The 20,258-nt window shown below is 35.3% G+C and overlaps 1 long non-coding RNA gene across 1 annotated transcript in view; it reads left to right on the top strand.

Moving 5' to 3' along the window:
* The window catches only part of LOC145292175 (uncharacterized), a 103,066-nt gene extending 83,124 nt beyond the window's left edge, over positions 1–19,942 (top strand). The window contains exon 2 of the long non-coding RNA XR_013869560.1: positions 19,584–19,942. This is a non-coding gene — a long non-coding RNA (uncharacterized LOC145292175). The remainder of the gene's footprint in view (positions 1–19,583) is intronic.
* Positions 19,943–20,258: the final 316 nt, after the last annotated feature.

The raw sequence follows: 20,258 nt of genomic DNA, 5'->3' as shown, positions 1-20,258 counted from the left end.
GCATGTTACTGAGTTTATGTAAGAGGTGACACACTACACTGCCGAATCAATTGAGATGCTGAATGCATAAGGCATCCATAATCCCACAATATCAAGCCTCTAATGAAGCCCGGTTGAAAGAATGGGGCTAGATCAAAGCTCTTAAATACATAATGTTTAAAGTTTTACATTTGGGTGCAAAAAGGAATCTGCTAGTTTAATCTTTAAACTGCCGAATTTCTATGAAAAAAAGCAAACAAACAAAACAAAAAAACGGAAAAGTAAAATAAAATCCTGCTAGCAATAGGGTGTTATGATAAATCAAAGATAGAACAACTGAAAGCGATCAAAGATTAGGAAATATATTGAAATGTGTAATCACTGGTAAGTAAAAACGTAATTGTAAAAATTATTTTATTTTCTCTGTTCTTCTCTTCTTCTATCTATTCTTTTCCCATCTATCTATCTATCTATCTATCTATCTATTAATAAAATGATCTTAATTTTTCCCTTGAAATCTCCAACATTATAAGAAAACAAGGAAACACTTCTTGCACACAACTTGAATGCTCACCACTTACAGTTACTACTAAAGCGTGTTCCTAGCTAAGAATACATACATTTCGTCCTCGTTTAATAATTATTACACTTTATCCGATTGGAATTGCTCTCCTAAATACGTAAACACACAGAGCGAAAGAAAGAGAGAGAAAGAGAGAAAGAGAGAGAGAGAGAGAGAGAGAGAGAGAGAGAGAGCGCAGCAAACTCTTACTCTAATACAATTCTGTCCTCTAACAAAGTCAATGATCACTGCATAATTTTATTCATAGGCTTACCCCTTTGCATGTCACTAAATTATTATTTACCTTCCTAAATACTAACATGAAAAAACATACGACGGTAGGCTTTAACACCCATTCCCTTCTTCTTAATGGTTTAACAGAATAACAGAATAGACCAAAATTAGCAGCTCATAACACATATTAACATTGCATGCAATAACTCTTTAGAATAGATCATAAAAATGAACAACTCAACCAGCGCTAATTTTTGCATACAAATAACATGAAAACAATGTAAGTTATTTATAAATATCGTGATATTAAACTGACTCCATTTATTTTACTTCCTGATACAATTTTTAAAAAAATAACTAAATTTCATTAACAATATGCATAGAATAATCCACAAACAATTCCTCACGAAAAATAATAAATCAGTGACAGATTTCATTGCTACAATTCTCAACATAACCAAATTATTATACAGTGATCGATATAGGAGCCCAAATGAATCAAAACAATAGTTACCGTATCTTTATTTTTATAAATAACAGTCAATCTTATTCTCCTTTTTTTTCAGGAGACATTACAAAATAATCCTTTTTCAATAATGGCAATTATCCTTTATTTTTGGCGAGGAAGGGGTGGAGTTTATTTCAGTACCATAAACTGGGGTGACTCTGGCCACCCTGTGTAGCTTTGAGCTATTAATAAATGTAACGATAAAAATAAGAATGCGTAAATAACTCTGCAATAAATATTTGCTGCTGCATCACAATGTGTCTGTAAAATTATGAAATCGTAATAGGATCTGAAAATTATGTTTAAAAATGCAGAGATCATACATTATTTACGCATTATAATTTTTTATTAATAGCTCAAAGTCACCCCGAGTGGCCAGAGTAACCGCAGATTATGGTACTGTTAATTTAGCAACCTAACCAGCCCACAAAGAAGGTCATTGAATTAAAGAATGATTTCAGTCACAGAACCTGTAAAGACAATAAAACCAATTGTTTCAGCAAATTTTATATCTCTTTGGTGTAGGAGAATACTATTTCAGGATTTTTCACCTTTTTCACTTTCACTTGATGGGAAAAGGTGTCATTTGTAATAACTAAGACTATGACAAGAGAATATTCTTTTCATTATTTTGACTCTCGAGTATATATCAATTAATATCTTATATATTTTTAGACAGAGTGATGTGGTTCTCGATTGATTAACTGTGTCGGATCTATACTCGAGAGTCAAAACAATGATAAGAATATTCTCTTGTGATAGCCCTAGTAATAACACCCACCATTTCATAAAAATATGTATATATTAATAAATTATATTAAATGTTTCCAGTTTACTTGTACGTGTAAATACAAACAAATGTTCCTGATGCATATGACATTTTTTTTTGGGGGGGGGGGAGGGGGTAAGCTACCACAGTCTAGAATAATTACTCCTTTACGGAAAGAGTACAGAAAATGAAAACGTAATGGTTTCAGCATTTTCCAATACTGTGTCATTAAAAACTTCAAATTCTATTTTTCTAACAATTGTATTTAAGCAAACTGAAAAAATATCTGCAGAAAAGAAATTTAAAATGAAAATTAAATATTTTACATTTTAGATTGAGGGATCACTTTTCTATATGCATTAAACATGAAATTAATACTTACCACCTCCTGGTCAGTTATTGGTATATTGAAACATGTAAACGATTAGAGTTTTACTTCTGAGGCCGAAAATGAAGTAGGTATTTTTTTTTTTTTACTTATTTTTAGTTTTCTTTTGTGTTTTAAATATAAATAGGGAGAAATTTTAGTGTTTTTATGTTTTCATTTAACACTAACTAGCCAACTGGTTTTAGAGATATTTTTTAAATTATGAAATTAGCTACCACTTGACAAAATAATCGACCATGATGGAAAATAAACTTGTTTGGTTTACTTAACCAAACAAGTTTATTTTCCAGTGAAGATAACAAACGTTAACAAATTTCACTAAACAATCTACATAATATGACTAAAACTCTTTTTTTTTTACACAAACCTAACCGAAATTAACCGTAACTAATTCTTAGTTTTAATTTGTAAAGTGAATTTAGTTAGATTCATAACGTGTAGAAGCATCAAAACTAAATTGGGTTTTCTCTAGAAAGGCAAAACTACTTACATCACGATTGCAAATTTCTGAATACCTATTCCTAAAAAGCACAAAAAAATTAATCATCTCCTCCTCATCTACACACAGTGATCCCCTGGGCAACGCTTGGGCACAGGTCGTGCTAGTGGTAAATAAATAAAAGAAAATATAAGTCACGTAGTCATGAGAAGTACGCACACACATAATAAATGGATGCATAATTTAATATAACTAAATATTTTAGCCTATAAAAACAGGCAAAAGTAACTTCGAATGAGTGCTTTATGTCAAATTGATGGTTAAATACGATTAAATTTGGGCTTAATTTTGCATTAAATACGAATCCCTATTAATATAATTCCCTAATTAAATGGTTACCATAATATTTAGTCTACTGCACCTTAGTATAACAAAGGTCAGATAGGCCCAATAGTTTCTGAGAAAACTTCTAGAGTAAATGTGCCACCATGGTGATTAATTGCTATTAACCTCTGTTAATTTCGCATCGAACGGATACCATAATACTTAATTCACTACACCTTATCATAACAAAGGTCCATCAGATCAGCCGAGTAGTTTCCAAGAAAAAGTGGAATGGACAGACAGACAAACAAAAAAATATATAATATAGAAGATAGTATCAGCAATATACAATTTCAAGAGGATAAAAACCTATAAAATAGTTTCATATATTGTAGCTTTCAAAACGTTATAGAAAAGGACGTATTGATTTCCTTTCCATCTCCTCTCCTTACATATATAACAAAATGACTGCAGAAATTCCCCTCTGGACCAAAATATCGTAGATTTGCAACAACAGATACCACATACAAACTCAATTCATTTACGCTATTAGCTACTACCTTATGAAATTTTCAGACATCTTTGTAGACACATTCAATCGTGATGATAAAATAATATATTACTTCCTTGGAGCAACACCATCACAATCGCACCATCTTTAGAGGAAGGGGTACCTATTTCTCGCTCTGAATATTTAGTGCTATTACCACCACCAGTCGACACCGGGAAGAAGTCTACACATTCCGCAGATTTTATACTTACACCGTCCGTAACTGACTCATTAACACACAGATATATCATTAACTTTCTCGTAGTAGAATCAAAATATAATAAAGTCTCCCTTGGGAAAGTCTGCTGCCTCTGACTAGTTGTCCGCTAATTCTCTTATTCCGGACTTAGATCATTCAAACGAACACTTCAGAACATTACAATATGATGTCACAGCATCAATTTCAGTCAATAGACACTAAATTTTCAACATATAACAACAGCGAACGAATGTTTCACTCCTTTTACGTGTTTAGCTTCTTTGCTAAAACTAAAACGTACACAAACATATGTATAGTATATAGTAGTAAATGTATCTTCTACATTTTTCCTTTCTTTCTTTAGCTGTAGACCAATATTATCAGTCGGGGTTTAATGATTAATCTTTGCTTATTTTTTTATTTTTTTTTTTCGTTTTACACATCTAATTATACACATGAAGTTGTACTTCTGCAGTTTAAATCCTGTTTTTCCGTGCTTGCCGACGAAAACCGTTGGATTATACTGAGTGAACGGAAGTCAGTCACAAAAATGAACAAAAAACAACATACCCTAATAAATTCATAAGTTTTTACTATTTTCTTTCTTTTTTTATTGCCATCTGTTTATTTCCGTTTTTTTTTTTGTGTGTGTGTTTTGTCTATAAAAGTTTTGTTTCTTTCAATTAGTGAAAAAATATATTTTTGTTTTGTTTTGTTTTGTGTATAAAAAGTTATTTTGGTATTTTTACGACGCAACCCAGCGTCGTTTTACACACACACAAAAAAATGATAATCTACTTTTTTTTTTTTGCCTATACGTTTAAACGGCCTTCAACGAGGTATTTTTTACGACTTAACCAAGTGTAGTATAAACACACCCGACCTCCACCATGTTAAGAACGGCTTTCAGAATAAACACCTTTAACTTCCACATGTTAAGAACGGCTTCCGAGGTTGGGGATGTTTATTCTGAAAGCCGTTCTTAACATGGAGAGGTTGGGAGTGTTTATATTACTCTGGATTGTCGTAAAAATACCCTCTTTCTTTCTTTATTTCTTTTTTTCTTCTTCCGATTTTTGGCCGTCTAGAAATTTAACTACTGGCAACCTTAAAATTGTCTTAATGTTTCATAAATAACGGCAACTTATTTGGGACAATTCAGCATGTTAAGATATATGCATAAGTAAAAATAAAATGTACATAGCGTCTTTTAACACTCGATAATCGCACAAACATAAAATTTAATCAACTTCTATATATGCTGCAATTCTACTACAAAACATATACAGTCTCTTTGAAGTCTTGATAATCGCTTAAAATTATTAAATTTAAATACTGAAAATTTAAAATTTTATACGGTGAGCTCTTATAAAAAATTTGAGAATTATTGCCATTTTAACACGTATTGCTGAATCTTTCCTTGCGCACACGGAACTAACATAAAATGTAATCAAACACATTGCTCTTTCCTTGCTCGGACGGAACTCTCTCAAAACGTAAACATAGCATTGGTTTGAGAATACATTCAATGCAAATATGCATAAAATACCGACACGCTACCCCCCCCAAAAAAAAGGTTCCTAAAAAAAATTCTTTTACAGGTACCAATATTTAATTTTCGATTTGTGATTGATTATCAAAACTTTAATTATGCTGTATTTTTTTTTAAAATCATTTTTTACTCCAGTTGTCGATTGAATTTATTTTTATATTCTTGACCGAGATTACCTAGGCATCAAACCTGTGACTTATCATGTCGACACTTTCTTTGTAGAACTGATTAAACGCTTTCAAATAAGTTAAAACACAAAAATAGTATGCAGGTAGGTTTCAACATACATTTTATTGGCTATGGAAACACTTATTTTTTTATATATTTGTTTTTTTTTATCAACTTTTACTTTCTGTGGAGTATTGTATTATTTAGAAGATTTGCTAAAGCTATTTTTAGAAAAAAATGCGTGCAGTATACCGAGAAGAAAAACGCTTTCCAACCTGAAAGATGCCGTCATCGGTAGAAGGCAATTATCTACCTTTGTTTTCGCTCAATCTAAAGAGTTAATAAATGCTTTCTTTAGAGTCACTCAGTGCCTGCAGGTTATCGCCCCAAACCAACACTAACCGCCAGTAACCGACATTGCTGACTATCACAGACAGTGGCTTTCACTAGCTGCCATTGGAAACAATGTCCGACAGTGGATGCCAGATTATGTCATTTGAGCTGCGGCCACCAGTGTACGCTATTTTCCAGGGACGGCAGTGGCCACCAACAACAATCATAGTTTAATTTGTTTTCAAGGGAGGTCCTTTAACGATTCTGTTCTGGATCTGTCATGCTTCCACCGGGCAATGCTGGTTAATGAGTCCTGCTAATTTTTAATATTATTATTATTATTATTATTACACTAGCAGGACTCGTTAACCGGTGTTGCCCGGTGGAGCATGCCTCTTCCTTGTAAAAAATTAAACTATGGTTGTTGTTGGTGGCCAATCCTTAACGCCCTAATGTTAAGAACAGACACTCCTAATCTCCTCATGTTAAGAACGTTGTATGGAATAGACACGACCAACCTCACTATGGTAAGAATGGCTTTTGGAATAGACATCCCATTTTATGAGGGGGGGGGTCTGTCCAAGTATTTGCCCCAAGTTTAACCTTGATATATGTTGTCAGCATACCCACACGCAAAGACAATAAACAAAAAAAAATTGGATGTAGGTGGGAGTGTCGTGCAGAGAAAAAAGTACAGTGCATAATGCATGTCATTATATCTCGAAAACTACTTGTCTCCGCCAAAGTTAAAATAGATTGTCTTATTCAACATAGTTTGAAACCTGTAGAAGTCATCGGGTTTAAAGGTAATAATGTAGTTGGTGGTAAGGTAAAAAAGTACAAAAAAAAAAGTTGATGTCTGAGCAGTGTTGAAAATGAGTCCTGAAAAAAGAACTAAACAAAAAACAAATATAGTAAAAAAACAAAAGCAAAAGCCAATATATAACAAATAAGTATATCTGTAGACAATGTAATAAAGAAGGACTTTTTATTTTAGCGGTGTAAATTATTTGACAGACAAAGGAATTAAAAAAAAAACTGGGGTAAATGTAGTCGAATCAAAACTGAATGAAAAGTAATGAAGATGACAATTTATCTGGATATAATTCAGGCTTAGATTGTAAAAATGTGTTTTATATTAAAAAAATAGTTTTTATGATTTCGAAAGTGAAGAATAATTTTTTTTTTGCCTAATCATCTCAATCTAGACTCTGTGCTACTTTGCTATAGGGAGATCTTTTAGTAAGAGATTTGGCAGATGTTTATGCCCCCCCCCCCGCGAAAAATACTGTCACAATATTTTTCTCGGTGATAGTAACAATGTATGTGTTCAATTTAGTAGAACGTTAATGTGTAAATAATGTTAATCCAAATAATGCGTAATGGCAAATTGTTTTTTGTATGTTTGTGTACAATCTGGAATAATAGAATTTTATAGTCGCAGCCAAAGAGAATAGGCAGAATGTTATTGGGGAGAAATCATTATTTTCGAATAGTGAAATGCAATGGTAGTTGTAGGTGTCTGAGCGTTTAATCCAGTTAATAAGAGTGCTAGGTCAATACAGTTATAATGGTTATATATTTACCCGGTCCTTACTGGGAGAGTGGGAGGACTTTTCAGGTAGAGGGGAAAATATGAAGTACTTTGTCTATAGATCTTGGCAATCGTGATGATGTCGCTAGTAGGAAGCAAAATAGGATTTTATTATAATGAATAAATGTGTCAGTAATGGTGTTCAAATGTTACATAAAATGGTGGGTAAAAGTTTAGACATAATAAATTTGTATGTGGCATCTGTTGTTGCAAACCTACCGTAATTTGGTCCAGAGGGGAATTTCTGAAATCAAATTATTATATATAGGAGATTACATAGATCTTCACTCACATAAAGTTTACAGATCCAAATGTATACTGGCATTATAATATACTGAATCAATATATCCACATTGAAAGAGTGGATGGAAATCTTGGGTTAGTTGATGTAGAACAGTTAAGGTAGTAGGATCATCCCACGGAGAAAGGCCAAAGAAAATATAGAGTGACAAGGAAAGATTTTTTTTTGTTTCAACTTTGGGGTTACCATTTATCAAAGCTTGGAAGCCTATCTAAGACAAAAGTTAATGAATGTCGGGTGACGAGACAATATCGCAATGATCAGCGATGGTGGAACCTAATATATATATATATATATATATATATATATATATATATGCACACACATCATAGTACCTTTAACATACATACGTGCGTCATGGTTTCCAGATAATAAATTATTTGATCGGGAGATCTTATTTATTAAAAGGAGGGATAGAAGGTGATAACATGCTACAAAATGTTTGCAGTATGTTATTACTTTCTATCCCTCCTTTTTAATAATTAAGATCTCCCGATCACCTTAGAGCCAATCTAAACGGGCGTGCAATAAGTAATGCCCCTGACCCACTTCCCATAGCAGTAGAACAACGAAACTTGGCACAGTTATTAGTCTTTCCCTACATAGGAACCATACAGAGTTATGCATTTCTCCCATCATTTGATGCAGCTCTGGAGACCGTTTTTGTAGAACACCCCAGGTTGGTCCTCCAACCACGACGTGACTTCAGAAATCAAGGCTGCATCATCTGGGAAACGTTTTCTTTCCAAAAACAACTTCCACTGCTGGGAAGAGGTGAAAGTCAGAAGGAGCAAGGTCAGGAGAGTAGGGGGGATGGGGCAGGATTTCACAACCACACGCCTGTGCTTCTGCTCTGGCGACATGCGAGTTGTGGACCGGAGCGTTGTACTGCAGGAGGAGGGCACCTTTGCTGATTTTGCCCCACCTCTTGATTTTGATAGCTTCCCTTAATTTCCTCAAAAGTGAAGCATAATAGGCTCCTGTAATTGTGGTACCCTTTACCAGGAAATCTGTCATCACTACTCCGTCCTGGTACCAAAAGACTGTGACCATGAACTTTCCAGCAGAGGGCTGCACCCTTGCCTTGCCTTTGAAGGTGGTGAGTCCAAGTGCTTCCACTGCATTGACTGAGCTTTGGTCTCTGGATCATAGTGATGGACCCAGGTTTCATCCTGTGTAATCAGTCTTTTGAAAAACTTTGACTCATCTCTTTGGCACATCTCCAAATTCATCCTCGAGCACTCAACGCGTTCTTGCTTCTGGAATGGTGTGAGCAACCTGGGAATCCATCTGGCAGACACCTTATGCATATGCAAATGGTCATGAATGATAGTTTCCACAGACCCTGTACTAATCTTGACATCTTGGGCTATTTGGTGAATAGTAATGCGCCGATCTTCCAAAATGACAGCCTCAACTTGATGGACGGATGCCTCATCAATGGCAGAAGGGGGGCGACCAGGTCTGGGAGCTGTTTCCACAGACTTCCGGCCATGTTTGAATTCACAATGCCAACGTTTTACAAGGTCATATGATGGGGCATTATCACCATAAGTTTCTTTCATTTCATCAAAAGTCTCCTGTAGTATGCGTCCTTTCAAATACAAAAACCGGATCACTGCTCAACATACAACAGGCTCCATTTCACACCTGACTCAGTTCAAACACCTGTAAAACAGAAACCCCAATTAGTTCAGAACTGTAATTTGCCACATAACCCGTAGAGATATAAATCATTGCACATGCAAAATTTCAGCTAGATCAGACAACTGATTACTTATTGCACGCCCCTCGTATAATGGAGTGTCCGTTCATAACATAATATTTCAGATTCCTATAAGGATATTGGAGATAAACCGTAACAATCAGGTATATTCTGGCACTACATTAACCAGATTACTTAAATCAATACTTTTGCAGTTTTAACAAAAGGGCTACAATAATATCTGTGGATCTTCATTCATGTTAAACGTCCACAGAATGCCAAGCAGCAATGTATTACATATGAAAAATGCTGCTGTGGAATTTCCACGGGTCCTGCTAGTAGTAATAGTAATAATAATAATAATAATAATAATAATAATATAGTTATTTGCGAACACAAGTGATTATCTTATGGAGAGTGCATTTCTATATTTACAAAATTTTTGATAAAACTAAACCAAAATTTGGATTGATATTTTTATTTAAAAAAAAACAAAAACAAAATATATCATTTATTTGTGACTTTAGCGACTCAAAATGAGGCACTTTAGATTCATATTTTTATTTAAAAAATAATAATAACCATCATAATAATTGGAAATCTATGATGCTGATCTCTTCTGTCAGCAGTCAGTGAAGAAGGAATCTTTCTAGACTGAGGCAATAAGAAAATATTGCCACCCCCATGTATCCTACATTAATACATAAATATATATTTTTTTTTATTTCTCCAGTTTTTCTAAAAATATAATTTTCCCTATATCGACCCGTTGATGAACGCAACCCATCCTTTTCTTATTTAAAAATTAAAATGCCTACCCCCCCAAAAAAAAAATAAATAAATAAAATAATATAACTATTAAAATGTAAAATAATTATTGTTTATTTATTAAAATGTTTTATTTAAATGTAAAGGTCAAATGAGCGTCAACGGAAATCTGCCCTTTTCTTTCTTCGTAATGAAGTTGGCTGGGGGTGGGGGTCCTTATTCTATATTTTCTCCGTTTAATTATATAAGAGGAAGGCCTAACAAAAACTCATTCAGATTAGACTTGAAAGCGACCGTGTTATAGTCAGCTGCGAAGCAGCCCCCTGGTATGTCTTTCACAGGCAGACAGTGTTGAGACACTTGTAGTCTGTCTAAACTGTACGAACGAACTGACTAAACCAAGATGGCCGACTCCTATTTATATCACCACAAGCAAGGGAGGTAACCATGTAACTGAAGCAAGGGAGGTAACCAATGTCTACATTAACATTGCTGCTGTCCTCAAGTGAATAATTTATTTCTGATTTAACAAGTCCCTTAGAAGCTCAGACGAAGCTCCTGCCTTGGTCAAACAATCAGAGACCTGATCACAACCCTTGATCCATTCTATCTGTATCTCTCCTCTACTCTTCATTTCCTTCAGCCTTGCTACATCTATTCTCAATCGTCGATCGCTTACCAGATTGTTGGAATTCAATGTCTCCACAAGTGATGCATTATCTGTCTTGCAGAGAACGTCTGGCAATTTAGACAACTGAAATACCTCTTGTATCATAACCGCAGTCAAAACACCAGCATCAGCTCCCTCATTCAGAGCAAGAGTCTCTGAGGCCAATGGGCTTTTTGTCACTCTGTCCAATTTCTTTGACGCCCAACACATGGGGGCCATTTTGTCAGTACTTCCTCCAATAAAGACAACAAAACCACCCTGTGAAGATCCATCTTCCAGACTGGCATAAGAGGCATCAGTATAACACAAAATGTGTAAATCTGAGGGCTTTCCCAATTTTGGAAATGTTATAGAACCCTTCTTGGATTTCAATTTTGATAAGGCTTTATTCGCCTCAAATAAGGCTTTTACTTTGGGATGCTTTCCAGTGTTGCTCATTTTACACACATCAAAAGCTATATCAGGGCGTGTTTGAGTTGAAACCCACATCATCTGACCTGCAAGTCTCTTCAACTCATGCTTCTCTTCTTCATTCAGTTCATCATTTTTCCTCAGTATCCTCCCTTTGCTTATTTCTATTGGAGATATGGAAGATACATATAGATCTTGTTCTACAGTGATCCCATTTTCCTGTTGATTAACATTCAGTCCAACATATTTGAATGTTCCACTTTCATGAGATCCCACCTTAAATTTTTCTTTCAATGTTGCAATCACATCCCTTTCAAACTCTGTGTTTCCACAGAAAACAAAATCATCCACGTGCATAGCAAGAATTCCAGTCAAATTTCCTTTAATATCATGCCACAAAAACAATGCATTATCATAAGCACTTGCTACTCCTTTTAATTCAATCAAAGCCTGAGTAACTCTCTTGTACCATGCCCGTGGAGCATCATTCAATCCATAGATGCATCTTTTTAATTTCCACACTTGAGATTTAGGACAAACATCAGATGGTGGCCTCAGGTACACATCTCTCTCTAAAATACCACCTTGCAAAAAGGCTGAGGTAAAATCTATGGTCTGCAGCATCCAATTCTTTATTGATGCGGTTAGCATGACCATTCGCATAGCTTCACGGCTACATGTTGGGGAGTCCGTTTTCAGATTACTATTTTCTTCATAGCCTCGTGCTACAAGGCGAGCTTTCATTGTTTTCTGATTATCCTTGAATTTTTCAGTAATCACCCATCTTGTGGATATTGTTTTTTGACCTGTGTATGGCACACATTCAAATACTTCATAGGTGTTCATGTTTTTTATTTCTTTATGCTTGGCATCCATTACAGCTTTCGACTGCTCTTGTTCAGCGGTGAGCAGGACTACATTTTCCTGTTCAGTATATTGGGGCACTTCTCTCCAATGATCAATATGATTCCAGTTGATACAAACTTGATCCTCGTTTTCATCCTCAGGTTCTATATTGATCCAATGACTATATTTGCCAGTTGATTTAGGCTGTACTGACATAACCTTTCCTTTCTTCCACTCCCCACTTCCATTTATTTTATAAGTTATGGTCTTATTTCGGCCAGGTTTTTCAGTCTTATCTCTTAAACTGGTAGAACTATCAACAACTTCTTCTCTGTCTATATCTTCACTTTCTACCACTTGATTCTGCAACTCCTCCTCCTCAACTGAAAGGTATTCATTCTTCCTTCCTGTAGTGTTTCCCAGCATTTCAGCTTTTTTTGTTCTTTTTTCGTTGTTTTTATTCACTTTCATCAATTGGCACGGATGCATCCTATAAAATGCTCCGCCATGTCTGATTAAGACAAACTGGCCTTCTCTGCCTAACACTTTTGCTGGACCACGCCATCCTTTAAAACCCTGCCTCCGATAATAGATTTGGTCTCCGGTAGCATAATCTTCATCAGCATAAGTTCTGACATTAGACCTGAGAGCTCTCCTAATTCTCTCACTGGACTCAGCTTCCAAAAAGTTTCTCCTTGCACTATGGAGAGCATTTAAATTTTTTCTCACCATGTCACTTGTAGTAGAGGACTCCATAGCAGGTAACTGGTCTGTCAGAATTGAGGGTGTATTTACATTGAAACCGAATACAAGTTCATTTGGACTGTGTCCAGAGTAATTGAGGAGGGCATTTTTTGCACAAATAGCCCATGCCAAGGCAATTTCAGGTTCACACTTCTCATCGTCAATTGTTTTTTTCATTGCCTCAGCAACTATCAAATTATGACGTTCTACAGTACCGTTGCTGAATGGACTTTCTGCGGCAGTAGTACAGGTCTCTATGTTGAGGTTTTCATTCATCTGTCTATAGTGTTCGTTGTTGAATTCACCCCCATTATCACTCAGAAAACGAACAGGAGATCCGAAATAGGTAATCCACATCATAAAGATGTTTTTGATGATCTCCTCCTTCTTCTTTGTTTTGATCAATGTTGCCGCTGAATACCTGGTAGCGGCATCAATGAGATGTAGTATCCACACCTCATTGTGGATGAACTCTTTCAAATCCATGCAAACTGTGTGATTAAATCTATTGCCAAGAGGCAATCCCACAACCGGTCGCAGTGGAGCTTTTTTAAATCTAAGGCAAATTTGACAGTTTTCACAAACCTCCTCAATCGCCTTTATAAATTCCTTGTCATTGAATTTGCCACTTTTTTTAACCAAGGAAACAAGTTTTTCCTTCGAGGCATGAGCAAACTGTCGATGAAGTTTTTCTGCTTTTTTTTTTTTTCTGTGAAAGAACACTGACCAAAATTCTGAACATGTAATACAATGTTCTTAGTACCACTATGATCCAACAACTTATTTGTTAAGGGGAGACAATAGTGCCCTGAAGTTGTGGTCTTTAGTTCAATACATTTATCAAAAATCCAGCACATATCTTTCCGGAAATCTAGTACTATTCCTGCTGTCTTCATTGATTTGTGACTTAATAGAAGAGGCAAGTCGTTTTTCACAATATCTGCTTCGATATAAACTCTTATACCTCCGAGTGTAACCGGAAATTTAGCAACTTTAATTGCTGTGACAGCCACTCCATCACCAAAACAAAAACTCCGGTCTGAGTTCGTATACTTCACTAGTTGCAGGTCACTTTCATTTAAAGTATCTAAATAAACATCAAGCCACACTTCGCCAGCCAGTGTGCGAGTACAAGCAGAATCCAAGACTGCCATTCCAAATGTTTCCTTTACAAGATTTGAGATTTTTTCATTTGTACTGTTCAAATAAATATTTTCTTGAATGAACAACGTAATGTGTATTTGTTCTGTCGCTTCCGTAAACCTGGGCGTATTTCTAGGACACTCTCTAATTAGATGGTTCGGAGACTGACATTTGTAACACAACAACACGTTTCCACTTCGGTCACATGGATTAGATTGTCCTCGACGAAAACGCCTTTTGTTGTTACCCGGTTTAGAATAATTATAGTTGACGATTTCGGGCTCTGATTTCACTGCCGGTACATTTTCATCACGATAAATGTCACCAAATACTTTCTTTATCGATTCCTTCATGTTTTGATACGTCAAAACAGAACACGTTGTCCGCGCTAATTTTTCGTTCTCTTCCGATATGTTAACCGCGTTCAAAACAAGAAAAGCTTGCACTCCTTCCGGTAGAATAATGTAGAATTTTTTTAATCTTTGGTACAAAAACTCATAACGAACAAGAAAGTCATTTATACTGGTACCTGACGATCTTTTATAAGTGTAAAATTCCTTAAAAGTCATGTAAGCGCGCGTGTGTTCATCCTTTAAATATATGTCATCCAGTTTCTTTATTAAGATCTTCAAGCCATCTCGTCCGCCGATGTCACTTGTTGGCAATTCACGAACACATTCTCTAATATTCGGTGGTAGCGTCAAAAACACTGCTGGCCCTTTTTTTTCCTCAGAAAGATCCGTGAACAACGACCACATTTCAACGTCTTGTTTCCAGTTCTCGTAAACATCCTCCCCCTCCAACAATGGAGGTTGTTTGTTCGAAGTTGCCATATCCGATATCCGATCTGTCTAGTGCTACAGACAAGCTGTACAAAAAAAAAAAAGATTTTTTTTTTTTTTTTTTTTTTTTCGTTTTGTCGCACACAGAGGGATATCTCTGCTACCATTTGTTGAGACACTTGTAGTCTGTCTAAACTGTACGAACGAACTGACTAAACCAAGATGGCCGACTCCTATTTATATCACCACAAGCAAGGGAGGTAACCATGTAACTGAAGCAAGGGAGGTAACCAATGTCTACATTAACAGACAGTTCTATGAAGGAAACTTTGCTCGTGGAGTTTTTGCTTAGTTTTAGACACAGGTAGAAAATGAGGTAAATTGTTGCAGCTAGACGAGTACCTAGATTTGAGAGAAAGATGCATAAATAAAGACCTAGCCAGAGATAGGTTAGTTTGGAAATCAATTTCTAAAAGCCGTTCAATAATTTCAGCATGTAAAATGGATCTTAAACTGATGATGATGATGATGAATATATGCTATTTTAATCTGACTATTCTGATTTTTTTTTTTTTTCGACACATTTTGAGACAAAAGAATACATAGATAAATTTGGTCTGCATATTAGTTGCTCGAATGAAAACATTTAAAGATTTCGTGAATTCCATATCTAGGAAAGTGCCACTCAGAGCACTCTCTCTTTGTCTTGACAGTGTACAAAATTGACTTTGCAATCTAGTAGGAGTTATCATGCACTCTGTGTGATCTTTGTTAAAATGCACACTAGCTAACTTAATCACTGTCGACACAATGACCCTAATATGTAACATGTGAACATATTCTCAAGAATCAGCTTCCTATGCAACATGGCCCACGCGTATGGGTACAAGTGAAAATCAGCAGCAGTTAAAGGATAGCTGGCTAGTGAAAATATTAGCAGCAGCCGTTAAAGCAAGTGTGTGCAAGCTTGCGTCATGAGAAAAGGAGAGAAAAATACATCACAACGTCAAGGACAGAAGCAAATTGTGTGCCGGGGAAGATGGATGTAAACATGAAGGTGAGAAAGCGCCAGTTTCAGATGGCGGGGAGACGGACACTTTTAGCACATGGGTGTGCGAAAAGACTTCGGAAATATAATGAAATGCTTAGTTTTGGAAAAACCATGAATAAATGCATTTTTTTTTTGCACTTAAAAACAAATGCCAAGTAAGATTTTTATTTCTTTCTTTTTTTTTTGTTTGTTTTTTTGTTCCTGTTACACCTATATCTCTTGGGTTTTCGTGAAATTAAAATTGCCATTGAAACCCTGTCTGTAACAAGACTAAAGAAAAATGTGCAAACTGCGAAGTGACAAGGAAACTTGATGTAACTGTTTTTTCTTTTTTTTTTATACATGGGAGTCACCTCTTATCAAGGCCCAGAGACCACTCGAGGATTAGTGTAGGTTTCCAGAGGAAATGAAATCGCAGGAGGTTATGAGTGACATTGTCTTTCGTAGGAATCTTTTTTTCTTAAGTTTAACTGCTTTGATTCTCTCAATGGATCTTTGAAATGAATTTTAATATTCTCAAAACAAAAAATATTCTAGTTAAAATATATATATATATATATATATATATATATATATATATATATATATAGAGAGAGAGAGAGAGAGAGAGAGAGAGGATCCTTTGTGTGAAAAATGATGGAGAAATAAATGTAACATTTGTCATATAAACCAATTGGGTAATATTTTTATATCATAAAGCATATTTACATTTTTTAATGAGTGTTTAGTCAATGGGACAATATCGTTGTAATCGTTTGTAGTGGAAATTTGGTAAATTGGATTACTTAAGGAGACGGTTCATCAACCTGGGCCCAACTCTCTTCCTGATATACATCAATGATCTCCCTAAACACATACTTAAATCATTCGTTGACATCTATGCTGATGACACGACCATCTATGGCAACACATCAAAGGCCGTAAATGACAAAGTTCTCTCAGATTCTCTCTCCTCTGATCTTGAGCGCGTGGTACAGTGGGTACCCCACCGCCAATCTTTCACAATAAACACCCACCTAGCTGAAACCACTGTCAAAAATTTCCCCCACTCTTTATCTTTGCCAAAATCAAAATGTAGATTCCATGAACAAAGCTTCTTTCTTAGAAGTGCACGCCTGTGGAACTCTGTTCCAGTTGCCTGTTTCCCACCTGACTACAACCTGGAGGTCTTCAAGTCCAATGTGAACAAATTCCTGATGAACTGCCTCCTTAAGTAAGACACTTTATCAGATCTCCAACACTAACGTACTGTACACACAATAACCCTTATCCTCGAGTGGCTTCCGGGCCTTGATAAGTGGCGACTACCTTGTAAAAAAAAAAAATTTTCGACTTGAAAACAACCATATCGTAGTCAGCTGAAAAGCAAGGAAATGGAAGAGAGTTCCACAGATGTGCAGTTCTAAGGAAGAAGCCCTTTTCCTGGAATCCACGTTTAGGTTAAGGCACAGATAAAGAGTGGGGAAATTATTGATAGTGGTTTCAGATAGACGAATGTTTTTTTGTGAAAGTTTGGCAAGGAGGGTGGGGGACCATAGATTGAAGCTCAGATGAGCACTTGCCATTCAAATAATCAACTATTTACATCAAGTGTTTCTCCTCTTTTTTAATTTTAAAACACAGATCTGTAAAACAGAATCAATCCTTGGGTAAAGTTGCAGCAGAGGACAACAGGTCAAACGGTAGACAAAACAGGAGTCGAACGATGACGAATGATATCATGTTTTTCAAGCTGAAAGAAAACTAAGGTTTCCAAGTCAGTCTCCCTGTGGAAGCCATGCAAATGAGACACTATCAATGATGAAGAAAACTAATAATCTCAACAAATGTTACCAATATCGCATCACTTATTTTGTTAAGTTAGAAAGTCAAGTTTAAGAAGTAAACAACTAGCTAAGATAACATCAGACTCCCTTTCCTGTTTCTATTACAACCACTAGACGAAATGGCGGCATCAGACAAGCACATATGAACGCCTCACACATATGTATAATGACATTTATTTCATTATTGAAAACATTACAAACTGAACATATTTTGTCAAATAATAATAAAAAAAAAAGGTTCTGCAGAAAAAAGAATAATCTATTTGAGCAATTCTAATATGGTGATGTATGGAAGTGAAACTTGGCCAGTGAGGGTTGAGGATATGCGTTGCATGAAGAGAAATGATATGAGAGATATGAGAATAATATGACAGACGTTTAATGGGAGTCTTAAAGACAGGCTTAGATCTAATGATCTCAGATGAAGATTAAATCTAGACAATATAGAGCAGCATTTTTCAACCCTTTTACCTTTATGGAACCTTTCCAATAATAGTGATGTCCAAAGGAACCCACACATAAGAAAATATTTTACAAAATTATTTCTTCTTTTTTTTATAATCGGCTTAGGTAAAAATAAATAAATAAATAAAAATGTATTTCTCAAATTTATTAAAAAAATAACTGAAATTTTTTAGGTTTAAAAAAGAAAAAAAAAACTGAAAAAAATGCATTTGTATAAAGACAATAATTTCTGTCTATCTATCAGTATATCTTGAAGGAACCATTGGCAAGCTCTTAAGGAAGACTGCGATTCCATGGAACATTGGTTGGGAAATCCTACTCTATTATATAGGAATCTGCAAGAGATCAAGCAGTTAACATTTGAGGCCACCATTCTTCCATGCAAAACAATAGCTAGAGGAAATGCGGTCAGATGATATAGGGAAGAGTGCATTAAGCTAGTCGGTTGATCTTAGGAAATCAGAGGTAAATTAACAACTTAAGAATCAGTAGTAAACAAAGCAAAGGGTCGAGGAGCTTAGTTTATCCAATTCTTGACCTTTTTGCTGCCAACAAAGTGTAGACAATACCAATGGATTGAAGAAAAATCGCTCTTCACCCAATTTGACTATCTTAGTTTGTATTGTGTCAACTGATTGTAGGAGGAGAATGATTTTTCTAGTTTATTCACAAATCCAGACATGTCTAAGAAAATTATGTTTGGAAAAGAAAGAACTGAAAAAAAAAAAAATGCATTTGCACATAATAACCATATCAGTATTTCTTGAAGGAACCTTAGAATTCCACAGAACATTGGTTGGGAAATCCTGGTATAGAAAGAGGATACTTTGTTGGTTTGGTTATGCTGAAAGAATGGATCAAAGTTCTTGGGTTAAAAAATGTAGAACAGTTAAGGTAACAGAGCGAGTGTACAAGGAAATACAAAGGAAAACATGGGAGCAAGTGATAAGGATGGACTTGAGAGAAAAAAAAAAGGATAAATAAAGACCTGGCCAGAGTTAGTTTGGAAATTAATTTCTAGAATCTGCCCAATATATATAAAATGGATGTTAAACTGAATATTTTTATTATTAAAACATTGATGACAGCCAATCGTTGCAAACATAACAGTCAAACTGCGCAACTTTGCTTGATCGTAATTCACTGGCAACTAAACAACCCTGTTTGCACAAGTGTATTTATAACAGGTTTGCTTAGTTTCAATAAGATTTCCAATATTTTTTAGTATTTACTATTTGTTCCAGATTAACCCAATACTTTTTATCATTACAGGATTTCCCTCAACAAATTCACTTGAGCAGTGGCAGAGGAGACTTGATTCTGTTGTGCATCACTATCAACAAAATTTAAATAGAACTTTTTGAGAGATTTTTTATATGATTTCCACGGAACCCAGCAAAGGATGCAATATATGTGATTTGGTCTCAATAAAAAAACGACAGCATTCTCTATTAGAGTTTCTGCTCCTTTGAACAGCCTACCAAAAGAAGGTAGTGACAATGCCTACAATATCCAGATTTCAAGTGGCCATAGACAAGCATTCAGATTGCATATAAATCCATTTTTTTTTTATTTACATGGCTTGTTGCACATTTTTTTTACAAATAAATTTGATTTGATTTGTGATTCAACATTTATTATGGTATTTTTTTTTTACAAGATAGTCATCATTTATCAAGGCTTGCAGGACACTTAAGGATCAAAGTTAATTAGTGTAAGGTGGTCACTGAGGCAACACTGTAATAATGGTTAGTAGTGGACATTGGGTAGAAGTTGATTATTTTAAGAAGACAGTTCATTAAGAACTTGTTTACCATGTTATAGCAAGCTGGAAAGCAAACCCATGGTACAGAGCTTCACAAGAGTGCAGTTCTAAGAAATAAAATTTGTTCATGGAAGTTTGCGTTTAGATTTATACACACAGAGAGTGGGGGGAAATCGTTGAAA

Source organism: Euprymna scolopes, chromosome 2 (genome assembly GCF_053919585.1).
Source record: "Euprymna scolopes isolate OS-2025 chromosome 2, ASM5391958v1, whole genome shotgun sequence".
NCBI lineage: Eukaryota > Metazoa > Mollusca > Cephalopoda > Sepiida > Sepiolidae > Euprymna > Euprymna scolopes.
The sequence above is the reverse complement of the archived record's forward strand: the minus strand, read 5'-3'. Positions and strand labels throughout refer to the sequence as shown.